This window comes from Calypte anna, chromosome 1, assembly GCF_003957555.1.
Source record: "Calypte anna isolate BGI_N300 chromosome 1, bCalAnn1_v1.p, whole genome shotgun sequence".
In the NCBI taxonomy this organism is placed as follows: Eukaryota; Metazoa; Chordata; class Aves; order Apodiformes; family Trochilidae; genus Calypte; species Calypte anna.
This window is the reverse complement of record NC_044244.1, coordinates 178,171,517-178,191,852: the sequence shown is the minus strand read 5'-3', so window position 1 is coordinate 178,191,852 and position 20,336 is coordinate 178,171,517. Positions and strand designations below refer to the sequence as shown.

The 20,336-nt window shown below is 39.1% G+C and overlaps 1 protein-coding gene across 1 annotated transcript in view; it reads left to right on the top strand.

The window, feature by feature from the left end:
- WASF3 (WASP family member 3) overlaps positions 1-20,336 on the top strand; it is a 68,549-nt gene that overhangs the window by 19,766 nt on the left and 28,447 nt on the right. The window contains exon 4 of the mRNA XM_030460288.1: positions 1,327-1,414. The gene's annotated coding sequence lies outside the window, so the exon portion shown is untranslated. The remainder of the gene's footprint in view (positions 1-1,326; positions 1,415-20,336) is intronic.

The window sequence follows — 20,336 nt, the reverse complement described above, 5'->3', positions numbered from 1 at the left end:
CTGGAGAAGACTGAGGGGAAATCTCTTCAATGCTTACTAATGTCTAAAGGGCTGGTGTCATGGAGATGGAACCAGAGCCTTTTCAGGAGTGCCCAGTGACAGGACAAGGGGGAGTGGTCACAGGTTGGAACCCAGGAGGTTGAGCTGAAACTTAAGGAAGAACCTCTCTACTGTATGATTAACAGAGCTTGAACAGGCTGCCCAGAGAGTCTCTGTCTCTAGAGACATTCAGAACCCATCTGGACACCATCCAGTGCAGCCTGCTCTAGGTGAACCTCCTCTGAAAGGGGATTGGACTGTGTGATCTCCGGCGGTCTCTTCCTAACTATAACATTCTGTGAAATTACTTAATTGGGTAATTGGATCCTGTCTGACATAATTTTAGTCAGGTTTGTGAAGCTGCATTTGGAAGATGCCTTATTCCCCATATAGTACAGCTTGCCAGGTGATAAGATAGGGAGATCTTTGAATGTGATGGGCTACTACATGTGCCTGAGCCTTTTATAATATGTAATTTCAGAACAGTTCCATAAGCATCTGAATGCTTACATGAGAACCATAGCCTTGGCCAACTGGTAGCAAGCTAAGTAGAGTGCAATATTATGTTTGGAATAGGTGGCTAATGCTTGCTGGAATTTAGATAGGGACACCAGGATGTTAAAGCTCTGATATTTTGAGGGAGGATGAGGTGGTTCCATCAAGGAATGTATAGCAGCAGCCTTTAAAAATACAGATGTAATATTAATCTTGTGATCAAATGGTCTAGTTTAGAGTTCAGCTTTGTACGGGTCTTGCAGAAAGGGCAGCGATGTCTTATACACAGAAATCTAATTTATAAAAAAATTAACATGGCTAAATGTTCATCCGTAAGTCAGAATATTCTCTTGATGCTAGGATCTATATCATCTTCGTGGAAACATCTTGGAACTTAATTTTTGAAAGAGATTCTCATTGCTTTTTTTTAATGTGTTTTGCTTTAGTGGGTTTGTGTTTAGTAATGTTTAATTTACTGTGAAGTATCTCAGTGGGACTCAAATTTGGTGCTTTATTATGTTTTACTATAGGCCATTATTTTATATCTTTTTCCATTCCCACCATCTTTAAGAGTATTTTATTTTATAATATAGCACAAACTATTTTCCGACCTTGAAAAAACTCATGAGATAATGTTTAACTCAAAACAGTTAAAAGCATGTCTAGTTCTACTCATGCATGTTTCACTAAATTTTTTGTGATCAATGAACCTGATTTTTTAAAATTCCAGTTATAATAATTATTCTGCTATTGAAAAGCTAAATTGAAAATTGTCTTTTGATTGCAGGGAAGGCTACCTGAGTGTGCTAGCAAGTTCCAGAACAGCTGCCATTTCAAAAGTGTGAACGGGAAGGATATTCTCTACTCCCATTTTTAAATGGTAAGTTGTTCAACTCCTACTTAATATACCTTGTCACTTAATTTGCATTTATATGAATGTATTACAGATAACTTTGCAAACTGACTAGAGTCTTTAAGCTGAGGACCAGTGAAGTTTGGAAACTGTCCAGAAGGTTTTGAGTTAGCATTGAGAAGGTTTGTTTTTGTTATGTTGAAGATATGCTGTACTAGTCCCTGAAAGAAATGTTGGAAGCACAATTAGACCAGGAGACAAGTGTAATTTAAACACTAACCTTATTGTGTAGAGAACAGAAATAAATTTCCTTTGTTCTTTGTTGTTTGTGATATGTTTGATTTATAAATTTGCATGTTCTAATCTTTTTTACCTTGTATAATCTGTACTTTGCTGATACATAGTTTTAGACATTTAAACTAAATATGTTGAGGTTAAATGTTTAACTGTTTTGTCTCAAGGAGCAGCAGATAATAAAATATAAATATTAATTGATATTAAACTAGATTTGTGGGGAAAACGCCATGCTTCCCAGTTTGTCTGATCTTGGACATGCACACCACACATTTGATGAGGCATATCTGTGCTGATGGAAGAGTAGGAGAGCAGCTGTATAGCATTTCCTTTCCTTCACTGTGTAGAAGATGTGGGCCATGCTGAGTGGTGCTAATGAAAGGCTACTGCTAAAGTGCAGGCAACTCCATTAGTGGAAGTAAAGCTGATTATTATAATTCCATTTTTTTAGGGGGCTGCAGCTTGTCTGCTTCTGCACTGGAAAAGAGAAACCTTTTGAGCAGGGGAAGGAGCTGGAGGGCAGGTTTGTTGTTCTTCCTTCTGAGAGGATGAGGAAGTTTAAAATAGTATTAGCTACTAGCAGAAGAGACTGTTTTCTTCCTGCATTGCACAGCACAGTGCTGCCTTTGGCAGAAACCACAGAAAGCCTTGTTTCAAGGCCTCTGAAAAAATCACAGTGTGCAACAGTGTTTTAGGATACTGTTGACTTTGCTTGTATCCTAGAGCTGACCCTGGCCATAACCCTGCCTGGGATGATTCTGTCTTCTCAGCTGAAATTCACATCTGCTTATTTTAAATTTGAGTTCTGATTATATGCTTGATATTCAGGTTGCTTATCAGGATATACATTCAGAAAGAGGTTGCACTTTAGGTTAGGAAAAAGTCAAAGGAGTTCTGGAAAACTCCTCTGCATGCCATGTATTCACAGTTATCAAGTAAGAAACTTCTATTCTGAGGAATGAAGGGATCAGGAAGCAATGTGGTGCACCCAGAATGTGAAAGTTACAGTAACAGCCTTTAAAGGAAAAGGATGAAAGAGAATCAATTCTTTTTCACCCTCCTGCCAGTCCTGCAGTTCTGATTAAATGGTAAGTTAACCTGATGGCTAGGTACTTGTCACTGTTTAACACTGGCCCTGCAATTAAACTGAATAACACATACTCTCTATTAATCCCTCTCCTCTCCCTGATAAAGAAAGAAGAGAGAATAAGGGAGAGAGACTTAGGGGTGGAAACTAAACTACACAGCTTTAATGAAACAGTAATGATAAAAAGGAAATAAAATTACTAAATATATAGAAATATACAGGAAAAATTGATACCATGTTCCTCCCCACTTTCCCCCAATAACTCTCATGTCACCACAGAGGCTGCAGGGCAGCCCTGGGAAAGTCCAGGCTGGAATCCTGTAGTCAGCAGCAGTAGAGAGCTGGAGGCAGGAACACACAGATTCAGGCTGGCATGGATCAGGACCACAGGCAGATGAACAGACAGAATCCTTCCAGGATGCTGAAGCAAACAGGGGCAGGTGAAGAAGAAAGGGCTTGACCCTTGTCATTCCTCAAATTTATACTGAGTATGACGTGTATGGGATGGAATTATTTGGTCAATTTTGGTCATTTCTCGTGTCTGTTCCTCCATAAGGGAGGGTTTGCAGATGTGACCTCTACTCCTTTTCTCCTTCTGGAGGGCAAAATGTTCCTCAGAACTGAGCAGTGTCCTTGGTTCTGCACACCAGTCTCTAGCAGTAACTAAACATTGAGCTTTACCAGTCCTAGAAGCAGACACCGACTGAGAAACTTGTTAATTTCAGCAACTGCAGCTACTTACAAGAGATTTAGCAGAAAGCAGAAGTACAAGACAGAAACTTACCTTTATCCTGGCTCAAGCCAGGACAGTACTGAACCTGGAAAAAGATCACTTGCTGTAAATTTCAAAGATGGAGGAAGGTGTGTTAGGGAAAGCAAGCAATCTGCAAAAAACTTGTTAAATTAACATAACAAACACCGAAAATAGGCTTCAGCAATAGATATTAGATTAGCATATCATTTATTATGCAATGAAACTGAGATTTATTCTTCTTAATATATATATTTACAGGTGTCCTGTTGTCACATAGATGTATGTGTGTGTGTATGAATGTGTGTGCAAAGTTTTCTGCAGAGGCTAATCAGTACCTATGGTCACTTCAGCAGCTGCTTTTAAGACCCCTGATCTCTCCAGTATCCAGTCCCCAGACTTGCAGCCTCTCTAGTAGCTGGCTTTACAGAACTCTTCTCCTGCTTTTGGGATTAAAAAAAGTCACAGCTGTCATATCTTTAGTATCTTGTTAATGTGGTTTTTTATTTTTTTGGTTTGGTTTGGTTTTTTTGTGTGGTTTTTTTTTTTTCCTTTGGTAATATTATAAGCTTAATTGTTACAGCACTGTTTTATTTCAGGTGCATTTCATACTGCATGAAAACATTATTGTTTGCTTTCAATTATGGGAAGTTGTAGAGGTTAATTGTTACATGAATAGGAACCTCGGTTTAGGAATATTTTACCTATGGTGTATTTATTCATAGAACTTAAAAAATTATTTTGAGATATTGCAGGTCATGCTCCATAAAATGTTTCCAATTATCTTTTGTTTGTGCAAGTTAAGCACAATTTTCACATAGAGTTTAGCTGAAATGTATCTAATGCTTCATTGTCTGGAGTTCAGTGTAGCTAATGGGTGGTTAAAGACAAAATGCTGAACATGACAACAATCAGCCTTTGATTTAAAAAGAAAAAAAATTTTAGTAAACATGAATTGTGATATTTAAACAGTGATCATTTATGGGTCACAGCCTTTCTAATAGGATATGGAATTTGGAAACTCTGCTCAATAAAAAGCTTGTTTTTAAAAAAATATTGATTTCTACAGAAATGCAGTATTTTTCTTTTTAAATTTCTGCTTTGAATAATTCCACTTACAAGTCATAATTAAAAAATTAAATTACTTAATTCTTCTCTTTTGCATGCATAGTAAAGACATTTCAATTTTAAATCAAGTAGTTAATTTTGTTACTTGGACTGTAATTGTGTCTTGCCTTTTCTTGCTTCTCTGGACTTCCTAGAGTGTTTTGCTAATATAAATGCCCCCAGATATTGTCACGTTGCTTAAAATAAAATACAAATTTTAGGTGTTTGTGAATGCTGCTGATTCCTTAACATGCCTGTGGAAAGTAGCATGCCCTGGCTTTTCTGTAGTTCCACTGTAATTCTGCAGCTCCAGACTACAAGTGTCTCCCACAAAGAAAGAGAACGTGTAGTTAGGAAGGGGATCCCAAATGCAGGGCACCCCGATGCTTAGCAACCCAGGTGTTAATTCACTAGACCTGCTGGAGAACTCCTTTGTCACTATGTACAAACACTTCTAGGATAACCACATTTAGAGTTAGTCTGGCATATACATTTGTTGCATATTGAGTTACACGTTTTGAAGAAAAATGATAAAATTATGTTTGTGATTGCTTTGTGGATGCAACTGTTCTGTCTTTGGAAATACTTTTTTTTGTGAAAGCAACTTAAATATTTTTAGTCAGAGTTATTTATTCACAAAGACTTTTGCCTGTACTATCTGACTCTTCAGTCACATAACCTGTGTTCTTTGTGGTGGCAAATTATAGAATGATTTAGTAACTTAATAATTTAAACCAATTTAAACTGTTAGGAAAGGTTTTATCAGTTTTCTTCAGAAAATTGCATTTTCCCTGAAGAAAATTTCCCTTCAGTTTGCATTTTCCCTGAAGAAAAGAGGCTTTTCAGAATAGCAGAGAGTGAGTGGAGCTGCTTGCATTTTCTATGAGCTATTCTTCTTATACTAGAACAGGCTGAATATATGAGTTCAACTCTTGCCTTTCTAGGGTTAAACTCAGTTTGTGGTGCATTTATTTACATCTTGACTGCATGGAGTTGAGGGACTCAACATTTTAAAATCACACCATGGCTAAATGAGCTTACCAGTACCCAAGGAGGAGTAATTTGGTAAAACCAGCACCAGTGCTGTGAAAGCCTTAGCATGCCCATCATGTTTCAAGAGTGTGAGATGAATGCATACAGAAATACTCATCATTATCACTGCCTGAGACCCGGAAACTTAGTAAGACTTCAAAACTGCAAATAAATGCAGTCATTGGCCTCAGTTCTGGACTTTTTGTATGACTGGCATCGTACCAACTTCCCTTCTGAATTGTGCAGCTAGTGCATAGGGATCTGCTTGAAGGTGAGGTTTAAATCTTGGTTGCCTGTGCAATGATTAACTCAATCAGTTTCTAAATTTAACTGGTGTAGTTAAATTGCTTCTTGAACTGTGTGAAGACAGTCTCTAATGGCTTATTTTTTTAATTTTTTTTTTTAATTTTTTTTTTTTTTTTGCATGTGTGCAGCTTGTCTCTGTAGGTTACCTTGAGTATTTTAAAAGTGTCATTAAGAGCAATGTTAGTAAGGTTACAGAATTTGGTGGGTGGTGTGGAAGGTAAAAAAAATTATGGGTCATAGCATGCCAGGTTGGAAGGGACCTCAAGGATCATCTGATTCAACCTTTCTAGGTAGGAACATGGTTTAGATGAAATGGCCCAGCACCTTCTTAGGTCGAGTCTTGGAAGTGTCTAGTGTTGGGGAATCCATCACTTCTGTGAGGAGATTATTCCAATGTCTAGCTGTTCTCCTAGTGAAGAATTTACTTCTGATGTCCGGTCATGGTTTGTCTGGGAGTAACTTGCACCCATTACACCTCATCTTCTCCATGTGACTCCTTATAAAAAGGGAGTCTCCATCTTCTGGGTAACCCAGCAACCTTTTGGCTTTCTTTGCTGCTGCAGCACACTGTTCACTCATATTGAACTTGTTGTACAACAGGACCCCAGGTACCTTTCCACAGAGCTACCTAGCCAGGTGGATCCCAATCTGTGCTGCACTCCTGGGTTATGTTTTCCCAGGTGCAAGTCTGTACACTTGTCCATGTTGAGCTCCATAAAGTTCTTGTTAGTCCACCCTTCTAGCATGTCCAGGTCTTATTGTTGAATGGCTCTTTTTTCTGGAGTGTCTTCACTTCCCCACACAATTTGGTCTTTGTGGCTCAGTCAACATGCATGTGCTTAGTGTTGCCCTGTCAGTCCACAGAAACTGGTCATCAGTACACTTGCCCAGGTTGTGCTCAGTTTGTGATTATCAAAGAGCCTCAGGCAGGGTGCGAGGAGCTGCAGTATTAGCTCCTGGAGCCTGGTCACATCATGGCCATGGCATTAGCAGTTCTCTTTTTGCTCAGCAGCCAGCTGAGCAAGATATTTATTCCTTTTGGACTGTGAGACATCATGAGCTCAATGGGATTTGAACTAGTAATTGCATTTCACAGACTATTACCAACAATGCTGAGATGGAACCAAGTTTAGAGTAAGCTCAATTTTGAATTCTGCATCATTGTTTCTGTTAACAAAATAAAAACATCCTGGACATCAACCTTCTAGGATTTATTTCTTTCCCCATTGTTTTTACTTCAGCATGTTTAGGTTCAGAATCTACTTACAGAAGAAGAATGGTCATCTGTTTCTAGGAAATGGAAAGAATTTTCATCCAGTATGGAAAATATTTTGAAGCAAACCCATGCAAAATTCAGGACTAACCATTGTGGATCCAGAGTTGGGAAAATCATAATTTGGGAAAAAAAAAAAAAGGTGGTAATTTCAAGCTGCTTTCTTTGGTTAAGGTCACAAAAGACTGCAGTCATCAGGATCTAGATGGTTGCCCTTTTTTCCTACACTTTAGCAATAAAATGAAAGCCTGTTTTTATAAACATGTATATGACTCATTGCAGTCGTATACCTTTTCTTGTAAAAAAAATGAAATATATAAAAAAATCTATAACTTCTACAGCTTCCTAATTTTTCTGTGCAGTTTGTGTATTATAGGATTAAACAGACTATCCTTAAACTCTGTTCATCTGATTGCATGTACACAGAATCTTTATGTAGTTGCTTTAGCTGTGCATTTATACTTTAAAAAACTAAACAAAAAAAAAACAAAAACAAAAACAAACAAAAAACCTGAGAATCACAGTATCATTTATTATCAAGAAACTGCCTAGTCCACTACTTCTGCTAAAGCAGGGTTGCCTGAGACAGAGAGAACCCTGTCACATTCTTTTAGTTACTGCACTCTCTTTTGAGAATAAGTCTTTAGAATGTCTGACTGCAAACAGTCCTAATAAAAAACCCCAATTGGTTAAGACAAGGTTTTGTACTAAATAGGCCTTGTAGGCAAACACTGGAAGGTAAAACTGCTGGGGAGGGATGGGTAGTTGGGAGCATTATACCTCTCCCCTAAGTTACCAGTGCCTCCAGCTCTTGTTGGCCCAGCTGACCAACTTCTAAAGTCACGGTGAGACCAAACATGGCCCAGAGCAAGGTGTGCAGAGCAGAGTCCAAGCTGAGAAACTCTTTGGTAGAGGTAGGCAGCTGCAGGATGTGTGAAGGGCACAGCAGCCTTCTGTGCTGTGTTGGCAGCTGGAGTGGAGAGTATGGAAACGGGACTGGTGCTCCAAGTGAAGAAGTGAAAGTGCTTTCAGTGGGGCTCCTATAAAAAAAGAAAAGGATTTAAATTGTGGGAACAGCATGTTATGATCAGGCATCAGCATAAATGTGAGCAGATTCTCTTCAGGTGTTCAGCAGATGTTTTTCTCTGAAATGATGAAATATGATCAGTTCAACATGTAATCTATTTTATGACATCTGTTGTTAAAGTAATGGGAAGCAAGTAAATAAATCTTATGTTCTCTACGAATTTTAAGAAATAAGGTACTTAAAAGAGTTCTTGGGACATGACAGATACCTCGGTTAGCTTGAGGAATAAATCTGTAAGAAATGTCTTTTCTATTCAGTAAGATTTTTGTTGACTGTTTCAGAGTTTGCTGCAGTCCTACATGGTTTGGGGAAATATGGCAGTGGAGGGTGACAGAAAATTGCAACAGCTCTGAGCTCTTGTGTCTGTATTAATTTCAGTTAGAAGGACTAGGCTTAAATCCTCTTTCTGTGACAATATTGATGTGATTTTTTTTCTAGAAAGTGGTTAGAATATTTCAGGTCTAATTATCACACTTTAGGTAGTAACTTGTGCCTAGCTTGCAATTCACTTAGCCAACTAAATGTTGTAACTGGTTGGAATGGCATTGGCTTTTGTGTTTATTTTTTTGTGTTGTTTTGATTTTTAGGGTTTTTTGTTCTTTTTATTTTCTTCTTTGTACCTAAGTAGATTGAGATTTCACTGTCACTTATGTGGTCTCAGCTGGAGGTCAGTAATTCCATGAAGTACTTTGACTTCTTTCCTTCAGATTTATTTCTGCTTACTTCCCTCTGACTCCAGCCCTGGAAGCAGCTCAGCCGGGAGCAGCAGCTGTAACAGCAGAAATGTTGAAACAGAGAATGTGGTGAAGAATCCATTTAATTAAATCAAGAGGTGGCTGGCTTTGTTGTGCTGTCTTAAAAAGCACAACTTTAAGTGGAGTGAATCCTAAGGCAATAACTGGGTTTGCTTCTCAGAAAGAAACATAACTCATCTTGTCGTTGAATCATTTGTTGCTAAGTACTGGTGTGATCTAGGTCCAATTTTTGATCCTTTTACAGGCCTTGTACACTGGCCAGTCTCATCAAGTAGCTTTGTGCCCCTCAACTGAGTAATCGAGATGCTGCTTCTTGCTTTTCTCAAGTCTGGAGAGTAAATTTAACTTGTAGGTGTACAAATACTGTAATAACACAGGTGTTATGCAACCTCACTGTAACAGGCTTTCTGATGCTGTTTTGCAGCCTCAATGTCACCCTTGGAAGGTCCAGGCAATCTGTTCCTCCTTCAGTGGGTTTCAGTTGGCTGCTCTGCCAGGGAGTTGGTATGTGGTTTGCTGCCAGCTTGTGGGGGGAGGAGATCCTTCCCAAAGTGCTGGGTGGCTGAGTACATTATAGGGATGGAGAGGACAGAGGAAGCTCTGACTCATGAGCATAGAGTGTCTTTATTCTCTCCTTACCCATGAAGCTTTTGTTTGTAAATACTGGGGGCAGCCACAATTAAACAGTGCTCTGTGGCAGGTTTCCAGCCTTCAGATAATTGTTTTTTTCTGACCAGCATTTGCGTCTTTTCCTGCTTCTTGTTTCCATGCTGAAACAACAGGCATTTTAAAAGGTGCTATTGGTTTAGTTTGGATTCAGGATTGTGTTTGTGATGCCAATTCCTCAATTGTTGAGAGTATGAACTCTTTTCCCGTAAGTCTAAAACTAAAGGGTGCTCTCTTAGGAACATACCTGATGATGTTCAGCATCTAATGGGCCATGAGGCCAGCAGAGAACTAGTTTGGAACAAATACCCCTTTTTCCCTATCAAAAAGCAGTGTATAAGACAGCCACAAGATCATCAGCATCACCTATTCTGCTCTGCAGGTCTCTCTGTTCCTCTTGCACCACACAACTGACAAATAAAGTCCTTAAGGTTAGTTATCAATTTCTTAATTCCTTTTGAACTTTTTGAACAGAGGTTCATAAGTGGAAAACCTCTGATGGATGGTGCTGCTCTCTTTCTTGTGAACTCCATGTGTTTTGTTGAGTTCTGCTTTCATTATAAGTTTTATTTTACTGTATAATACCATTATAGTTTTTTTCTCTGAAGTCATCCCCACTGGGCATTCACCCACACTTGGCACTGACCAAAAGAAGAGAATTATAGAGATAGTTGTTAATCAATATGATACTTCCACATGTTCAGTGTTAAGTTATGAAATTTCATGGACTCTTAAAAAGATACATGAAGACAGAAAGACTTGTGTTTGTGAAAGGTTGCACATTGCATTTAAATGCATTGGTTTGAAATACTGGAAGAAAGCAGACTTGAAAAATTATGTAATGTTATAGTTGGTAACCTCTTCATTCCCAGTAATCTTAGTTAAGATTGGATAATTATAGCTGGAAAAAAAGTTGCTTAAGCCTCTTCTTAGTGACTGATTATTCATGGTAAGAATGCTGCTACTTTCTCCTCTCCATTTCCCCCAACCCCCATCCTTGAAGCTGGTTTCTGGAGCACTTGTAACCTGCCAGCTCCATGGAGATCTGTTGATACAATGCCAGATTTCAGGGAACACAGCTTTTCAGCCTTCAGGTCTTGAAAGGGGAGTTTTAGAGAGGAGTAACTGCTGTATTCCATCTGAGGCTCTCTATGTTTTTATAGTAGCTTATTTGTCTCACAATGGTAGTTACTGTATGTGTAACAAGAAAGTCTTTTAAATGCTAAAGATTAGGTATTGTAAGCCAACATAACTGTATTGAAACGCAGAATCACAGAATCATAGGATGGCCAGAGTTGGGAGTGACTTAATGTTTTCTTTAAGCAATCAAGGCATTTATTGCAGTATTTACCACAGAAATGTCCAGGGATGGGGCTTCCACCTCCTCTCTGAGCAACCTGTTCCAGTGTCTCACCACCCTCAAGGTAAAGAACCTCTTCCTAATTTCCAATCTAAATCTACCTCTCCATTCTCCCTAGTCCTATCACTACCTGGCATCCTAAGAAGTCCCTCACCAGCTTTCTTGTAGGGCCCCTTCAGATACTGGAAGGCTATAATAAGGTTTCCTTGGAGTCTTCTCCTCTCCAGACTGAATAACCCCAACTCTCTCAGTCTGTCTTCATAGGGGAGGTGCTCCAGCCCTCTGATCATCCTCGTGGCCCTTCTCTGGACACACTGCAGCATGTCCCTGTCTTTCTTGTAATAGGGGCTCCAGAACTGGATGCAGTACTCCAGGTGGGGTCTCATGAGAGCAGAGCAGAGAGGGAGAATCACCTCCCCCAACCGCTAGCCACACTTCTCTTGATGCAGCCAGGGATCCCATTAGCTTTCTGGGCGGCAAGTGTACACTGATGGCTCGTGTAGAACTTCTCATCCATAGCACCTACAAGTCCTTTTCCTCAGGGCTGCTCTCAAGCCAGTCACTGCCCAGCTGCTATTGGTGCTTGGGATTGCCTTGACCCAGATGCAGGACCTTGCACTTGATCTTGTTGAACTTAATGAGGCTGGCATGGTTCCACCTCTCCAGCCAGTCACGGTCCCTCTGGTTGGCATCCCTTTCCACCACACACTTTGGTATCAGCAGCAAACTTGCTGAGAGTGCATTCAGTGCCACCATCCATGTCACCAACAAAGATGTTAAACAGGACTGGTCCCAACACTGATCCTTGAGGGACTCCACTTGTCACTGGCCTCCCTTGGACACAGACCTGTTGACAGCCACTCTTTGGGTGTGGCCATCAAGCCAGTTCTTAATCCACTGAGTGGTCCATCCATCAACCCCATGTTTTACCAGCTCGGAGAGCAGGATGTCGTGTGGGACTGTGAAGGCTTTGCTCAGGTCCAGGTAGATGATGCTGGTTGCTCTTCCTGTATCTACTGACATTGTGTCCTTTTCAGAGAAGGCCACAAGGTTTGTCAGGCACGATTTGCCCTTGGTGAAACCGTGTTGATTATACCCAGTCACCTCTTTATTATTCTTCTGCTCCAGCAGTGCCTCCAGGAGGATCTGTTCCATGAGGTGAGACTGACCGGCCTATAGTTCCCTGGATCTTCCCTCTTTCCCTTTTTGAAAATGAGGGTTATGTTTCCCCTTCTCCAGTCAGTGGGGACTTCACTGAAAACATGTTGCATTTACTAATGCCTAACACTCATGTTTGGCTTTAATATCCATCTCCCCATCCTTCCCCCCCAAAAAACACAAAATGAAACACAAAACCAACAACCAACCAACTAAAAAACCAAAAAAGAAATTAAGAAACTGAGGCAAGGGTTATACAATTAATTATTAGGAAGTTAAGGGTGAGCAGAATTCTGCCATCTGAATTTGGGGTTGCTAGTAAAAAGGACAATTTGTTACAAAGGAGACAGAAACACCAAGGGAAAGTAATGGTTTGTATTTGAGGACATGTAGCTACTTTCAATCTTAATGTGCTTCATATATTAATGAAATCTTAGACATATCAAGTCTATTGAGATTTTTTTTTAATGTAGTTTTATTTCATTTGGTATTCTCTTCCTGGTGAAAAGTATAAATTGGATATCTGTCCATGTAACAATTGTTGAAATTGTGTTCAGTATTGTTCAGCCTAGGAAAAGGGATATGATCCATCTGCTGGAGCAAGTCCAGAGGAGAGCCACAAAGATGATCAGAGGGCTGGAGCACCTCTCCTGTGATGGCAAGCTGAGAGAGTTGGGGTATTTCAGCCTGGAGAAGGCTATAAGAACACCTTATAGCAGCCTTCCAGTACCTGAATGGGGCCTCCAGGAAAGCTAAGGGTGTGTAGTCATAGGACAAGGGGTAATGGCTTTAAAGTGGAAGAGGGTAGCTTTAGATTAGATATTAAGATGAAATTCTTGCCTGTGAGACTGGTCAGATACCGGCACAGATTGATCAGATTGCTGTGGATCTCCCCTCCATGGAAGTGTTCAAGGCCAGGCTGGATGGGGCTTAAAGCAACCTGGTGTAGTGGAAGGTGTCCCTGCCCATGGCAGGTGGGTTGGAATTAGATGGTCTTTAAGGTTTCTTGCAACCTAATCAGAGCTCAGTTTTCAGTAGGCACCAGAGTGAAATAATCACTACACACAATGCTGCATTAATGCTAGGTTTTAATAAAGTTACTTATGCTTTGTGGTGTGTTGAGTGTGGTTTGTTTTTCTGTATGTTTGTTTTGGTTTTCCTGCTACTGTGTTGGGTGTTGCACTCTATCAGTTATAGTGTCTTTCTTGATTTATGCACCAGTCCTTGATCACCGGGCACTTTGTGTTAATGTGCAGTACCATGGCCACCAGAAGTTGGTCTTCATGGGAACAGATGGCATACTTGGCTCAGGATGAAAATAGTTGGGAATTTTAGGGTCTTATTTGTTTAGACACAGCTGTTGGATCCAAACACAAGATATATTGTTTGTTCCTTTCCTTCATATGCACCCAAAATAAATCTGTTTTCCCCTGTGTAGACTTGGAGCCATTTCCAGGGGTCTGGTCTACAGGCAAAGTGAAATGTTGATACTTGTGTCATGGTTGGGAGATTTAGGGAAATTGTGAGTTTTCTGCTGAAATTCCATGGCATGGGTGGTTGAGATGGTTCACCTTGAGAAATTTTGGAGGTGTTGATTTCTTTTATATTAATTTAAATCTTCATTGGCTGTCTGCCTGTTTCCTGATGCATGCCAGGAAATTTTCTGATGCAGCCAAGAGCCTGGTTGTTCAGGTGGACATTGAAGCTGCTTGACTGCAGGATATTTTAAGGATTGTGGTAGTCTGATAAAACATCATTGCAGTTGTTTCTCAGCCAGAAAGTCTCTCCTACCAGGTGAGAACTGGGAGTGGAGAAGGCACATTAGGAGTCAAGGCAGGCAAACATAAAGACTGAATTCCCATGGTACAAAGTGTGTTTTCTTATGCTGTTTTATCTGTTATTGCTGCCTTTCATCATCTCAGTATCATATGTTTAATAAATGTGTATATATCTATGTATGTACGTGTATATATCAAATATATATATGTATTCATCCTGTGTATTTGTGTGATGATTTTGGAAGTGTATATGATTTTGGAGGTTTTTTGCTTTGGAAAAGAATTACAGACTTTCCTAGGACATTTTACATTTCAGGTTAACTGAACTGTGAGAAAACTAACATTTCCATGTTACATTTTATATCAACTGCAGTGGGGAAAATCAGTTTTAAGAACAGCTAATTTTTTTCATGAAAAACACTGTTCTGCAAGGATTTTGATGGTAAATACTGAATAAGATAAATAGGGAACACTGTGTGTTACCATAAAATAAATAGTATTAGACATGAAGTGGATCCTTCAGCCCTTTGGTAATTTTCCTTTCTATTTAGGGTTAACTGTAGTTCTGAGAAACAAATTACTGAATTTGCTACTAGTTTAGCTTGAGGTCATTTAAGGACCTGAAGGTCACATTCTCACTGCAGCCAGCTGCCTGGGGCCTTACCGGGCTGCCTTTGTCACATGGGCTGTGACAGGGAGCACTTTAAATCCAGTAATGCTCTGTTTAATGAGATCGCTGTAAGTCAGCCAGGCCTAGCTGCAACTTCATGTTTTCTTTAAGCAATCAAGGCACTTGTTGATGGTAACATTTACCATTTGTGAAGGAGGAACTCTGGAACAAGTCTCCAAGAGCTGTTTGTGCATCACTGTAGCCTAACTGCTAAGAAAAAGCTTGTACTGTAATATAACATATAGCAATGATCCTTGTGATACAGAATTATTCTGTTTCTGTTAAGCAAATAAAATGTCACTTTCCTTAACTCAAGCTATAAAATAAAAGTGTATTAGGTATCCAAAGCAGATCTAAATCAAGATATAAATTTAAGATGTAGAAGGCCATAATTCAAGAGGTCATATTGAAAGAATTGCACTTAACATAGCTTCTCACTAGTTTATAGTAAATTATGAAATAAAAAGCCACTCTGTGCCCTCTTTTTTAATTATCATATTGATGAAGAAGGATTTATTTGTGTTTGTGATGATACTTTTTTTGGACTGTAGTCTAAAAAGATCCTGTAATAGGCAGGTGATGAACAAGAAAAACTTCCTTTAGGTGGGAAAGGTACTGGTATGGTTGATTGCTGGCCAGGTAATAAATATATTTACCAAATAGCAGTTCTCTTGGTTTTGCATTTTTAAAAAACGTAAATTATTGCTCTGTGGTGTTACTATGCTAGAAAAATTAAGAGATACTAAAGAGGTGGGAATCACTAGTGCTGGAAGTGCACAGCAGGGTGTTGGACCATGATTTACTTTGAAGTGAGATTCATCTTGGCTATTTCATGGAATACTTCGCCTGGTTGTTGAAAGAGTGGCCTGTGGACAGCAGGCTGCTGACTTTGGCGATGGAGAGAGGGCCCTGTGAGGCTCTGTGTAACCAGCTCTCTGCTCCACTCTGGCAAGACCCACGCCTGATGAGGTCTGGAACCATTTTGACCTCTAAGTGGAGGGTTGTTGCTGACCTAATTAGCTTGGCTATAACTAACTCGCTGCTGCTCTGTGATTTTGCTTCTTTTGAACTCATCCCTTTTATATTCCTCGCTGTTACCATTTAGGTCCTAAAAGTTACAATAAAAGGAATTTGCAGCAGACAGTTTTTCCTCAGTGTTTCAGTACTTCTAAATTTCCTTACTTGTAATAATTGGTTATTCAAAGTAGAAAGAGCTGAATAATTCAGCAGCTGTATGGTTTGCACATGTAAAGATGGTACAAAAGGAGGGGGATGATCAATCTAAGTCTGTTTTCCTGTGCTGTAGGACAAAGAGCTGCTTCTTCCTCTTTCTTAGCTCGGCACAGAGTTCCTCCTTCTTGTTCTGGCTGAGTGGTTCTTTTCAAGGGATGATATTTTTCAAGGGTAAATGTTACTTGAGAGGTAGGCTGTATACTGTAGCAAGACACTTATCTTTTTAGTTATTTATTTCAACTCTGCTTAAAAAAACAGAAAGCTACCACTATATCTGTATACACACAAGGAAAAGGTTTTTGAGTTGTGAAAAACTGTCCAAATAAAACTTAAATAAGCTCAAAGAAATGGAATTTGTCTCTTTTCAGTAAAGACAAACAAATAAAGCCAAAGGGAAACAAATGGTGATTCAGTTCAGCTCTTTGCTTGAATTGGAGAAGGGATGATAAAAAAATTCTTGAAGTATAGCACAAAGTTCAAGAAAATTCATATGAAAAAAACGTGTTTTAAGTGCAGTGTAAGTACTTCCTTATTGAAACAAGTCCATTGTTAAGACAGCAAAAACTAAAGAAATGATCTTATGTGATGTGAAAAGATTTTTCCATTCTCATGTGCATGCATGACATTTACAGTATGTTTGGTGTTAGCCTGGTTGTATTAAGTTGACATAATAAAATTGTTAATGGCAGAAAGGTTTTTGGTTTTTTTTTTTTTTTTTTTTTAGTGTATAAAAGCAGTGGAGCAGATGTTCAGAGCAGTATGGAATATTCCTTCTTCCCCATCCCACCATCCCTTTCATACTGAGCCATCTGGAAGGGACTATGAGCAGCCATCATGCTAAGAACAAGATTAACTTGTCAGCATCTTTTGTTGATACTTTAAACTGGTCATTGCTTGTTCAGTGGGAAACAGCATTGCGAGTTGGTATTGAATGTGTGTTTACATTATCCACATGGATATGGAAAGACAGCAAAAGAAAAAAAGTGATTTATATGGAGCAATTAATAAACTTAATGGTGGTCAGTCTGGACTTGGACCCACAGAGGCACAAGTCCACTTCTTTCCCATTCAGCATGCTATATTGATGTGACTAGGCACCTAAATCACAGTGTCAGGTAATTTGTCCTGTTAAACCAGATTGAAATTTACTTATTTGGGTAAAGCTTCTGTACACATTTCTCCAGAGTTTTTCAGTCCCTTCTTTTCATGTACTTTATTTTTTACCCTGATTTGCTTTACAGCACCAAGTACGCTGCATGAGGATATCTTATAGTTTAAACACTTAGATTTCTTCAGTAATTTTTAGCCTTATTTCTTTTGAGAGAAAGCATGATTAGTGTTTTGCTTAATGAGAAAAATTTTGGCTAGAGAAAGAACAGCTTATGATCTAAAAATGAGACACTAGTCAGGTGTCAAGGTGTCATCTGTGTTTTGATACAAGATGAGTAGAAAAGGGTGGGTGGATCTAATGCTGGCAGTGATGGGATTAAGTACAGCAACCTATTTTGAAGTCTGCAAATCTGTATTAGAGTTCAGGTAAGAAAATCTGGTTTTAAATTGATATCATAGCAACATTAAGTGTATTAAAAAAGTTTAAAATGTGTTAGAAGGAGAAGTCTTACTTAAAAGCTTAACAGGTATCTTCAGTGCAACCACAGTGCTTTTCTTCCATTGTTTTGTGTTTCTTTCAGTTAAAAAAAATTAAGGAATGGGAATCTGACATTAGATTCAAGAAGGCTACTTGCAAATGGGATAGTTAAGATTAAATTAATACTGCTGTCATGTGGCAACCTACTGTAAGTGGGAAGGTGAGTTAGAAGAAAAGGATACAAACAAAAATTTCTCAAATGAAATATGAGGAATTAAATATGACATTAAAACTAGCTGAGGGATGTTCACAGCTGTTTTGAGTGAAGTTCATCCTGTGAAGAAAGTGAGTGATGAAATGAATATTTTTTTAAAAACATTAAGTACTTCAACATGGAAAATATAATGTGTATATGATTTTGTGTATTTTTATAGAAGTCATAAGGCATCTTTAGAAAGTATAGATTTAATTTTCAGAGGGGTAAAAAAACCCACAAACTAATTTGCTGGCAAAGTTTTTTTGCACGTTGAGGAGTGTGATGAAATCCTTGAAATATAAATTGCAAAAGGATGATGAGAACTTAATACAAGAAAAAATTAGATTCACAGAATGGTTTGGACTGGAAGGAACATTTAAAGGTCATCTAGTCCATATTCCATAAGTATGTTCTATATTCCATAGATATGTTTTAGTTGGGCATGAAAAGAATTATAGTTGTGTATAACCAGAAATGGAGGTAAAGCAATGCAGTAGCCTCAGTTAGGCAGCTGGTGGTACACTTGCTTGAGCAGAGAAGATGTAATATATTTAATTCTTCCTCTAACAGTGGGCAAGTCATTTAATACACATAAACGTGTATGTTTATTTTGGAGCAGAAGATGAAACTATCATAATCTATCTGTACTTCACTGATTTTTATTTCCTTAGAAGCTAGTGGGGCAAAATACTGTGATGGAGAAAAGTTCATGCTGGGATTGTAGAATCATAGGTTGGAGGAGACCTTTAACTTAACACTTCCAGGTCCACAACTAAACCATGTCCCTAAGCACCACATCTATATGTCTTTTAAATACCTCCTTGGGCAAGCCTTTCAAGTGAAGAAATTTTTTCCTAATATCCAATCTAAACCTCCCCTAGCACACTTGAGGCCATTTCCTCTTGCTCTGTCATTTCTTACTTGGGAAAGGAGACTGACCTTCACCTGATTGCTGCCTCCCTTTAAGTAGTTGTAGAGTGCAATAAGGTCTCCTCTCAGCCTCCTTTTCTCCAGATTGAACAACCCCAGTTCAGATGCACCTTGTAAGACTTGTGCTCTAGACCTTTCAGCAGCTTTTTTTTGGACACACTCCACCATCTCAATATCTTCCTTGTAGTGAGGTGCCCAAACCTGAACACAGTGTTCAAGGTGCAGCCTCAGCAGTGGGACTCCTGAGTATGGGGGACGATCACGTCCCTATTCCTTCGGGTACAAGCCAGGATGCTGTTGGCCTTCTTGGCCACCTGGGCACACTGGTGCCTCATCTTCAGCCAGCTCTTGACCAGCATCCCCAGGTCCTTTTTTGCCAGATGTTTTCCAGCCACTCTTGTGCAAACCCTTAGCGTTGCTTGGGGTTGCTGTGACCAAAGTGCAGGACCTGAATTGTGATGAACAAAATAACTCCAATGTGGTTCCTCTTGTTTGTTGAGGCACACTGAGTAGGCAATGAACTGTAGACACAAGTATTTAGGTGGAAGATGATGAGACCTCTGACATTATTACAGCATGGCAGATGCACAAATACTTCTTGAACCATAGATAGAAGGTAAGGCAAGGAGGTGATTGTAGAACAAAGGCAACTCCCCTCCACAGGTCATCCAGCAAGCTTTAGAGAAGGGTTATGTTTCTGACTTGTCTTCATAATTGTTTAAAAACTCTTTTATATTACAGTCTTGACTTTCCTGAAAGGAATGGCTACTGAATTTCAGGTTTAATCATTCCAGGACTTTTTTTTCCTGCATGAATGAATGTCATCTTGCATACCTTTGTTTTGAGTTAATGTTAGTGTAAAATTTTGGTGAGGACTAAATTTAAGGTAATTGGAAATGTAAATTTTCAATGCTGTGGATATGCATTTATTCTTTTCTCTCACAACTTTTTGATTAGAGGAAATTTCTGAATTAATATGTTCACCTTTTAATGGTTCTGCAATCATGTGTTGCTGTCCCATAGTGTTAGCAGAGGTAACTATGGGCTCAGTTTTTTTTTATTCTGCTTTAGAAAATGTGGAGAGCTGGTTAGGAAAACATAGGTCCATAAAATATATTTAGCTTGCAAATACACAAGCCCAAACACCATCCCCTCTCCTGTTGTCCTTTCTCTTGTCATTGCATAATGTCTTGATTTCCTGCGTAATACCACTGGACCATAAAATCTGCCCTGAAGACCTCAGCACAAACAACCCCAGCCAAGTGAAAAGTCAGAAAACAACCTTCCCATTTGGGGAACCTTCAGAAATAGCTCATTGCAACAGACATTAAAATAAGAGTTTGGGTTAAAGAAACAAAATTTCTTTAGGGATTTCTGTGCCCATCTCAGCATTGCTAATACTTGAGTTGGTATGATGTAAGAGGAAGATAAGTAGTGGTGGTCTGATGGTAAGGAGAAAAAAACCTGTCTCCATTTCAGCCTTGAGTATCAGGGATTGCATGTAGATCTGGCAGTCAAGAGGAAGAACAGTGGCAATGACATCAGTAGAGATGGCTGCATGTAACATCTTAGCTATTATTTTGAAGTGGACATTTTCCAGATATTTCACTTTGCATGT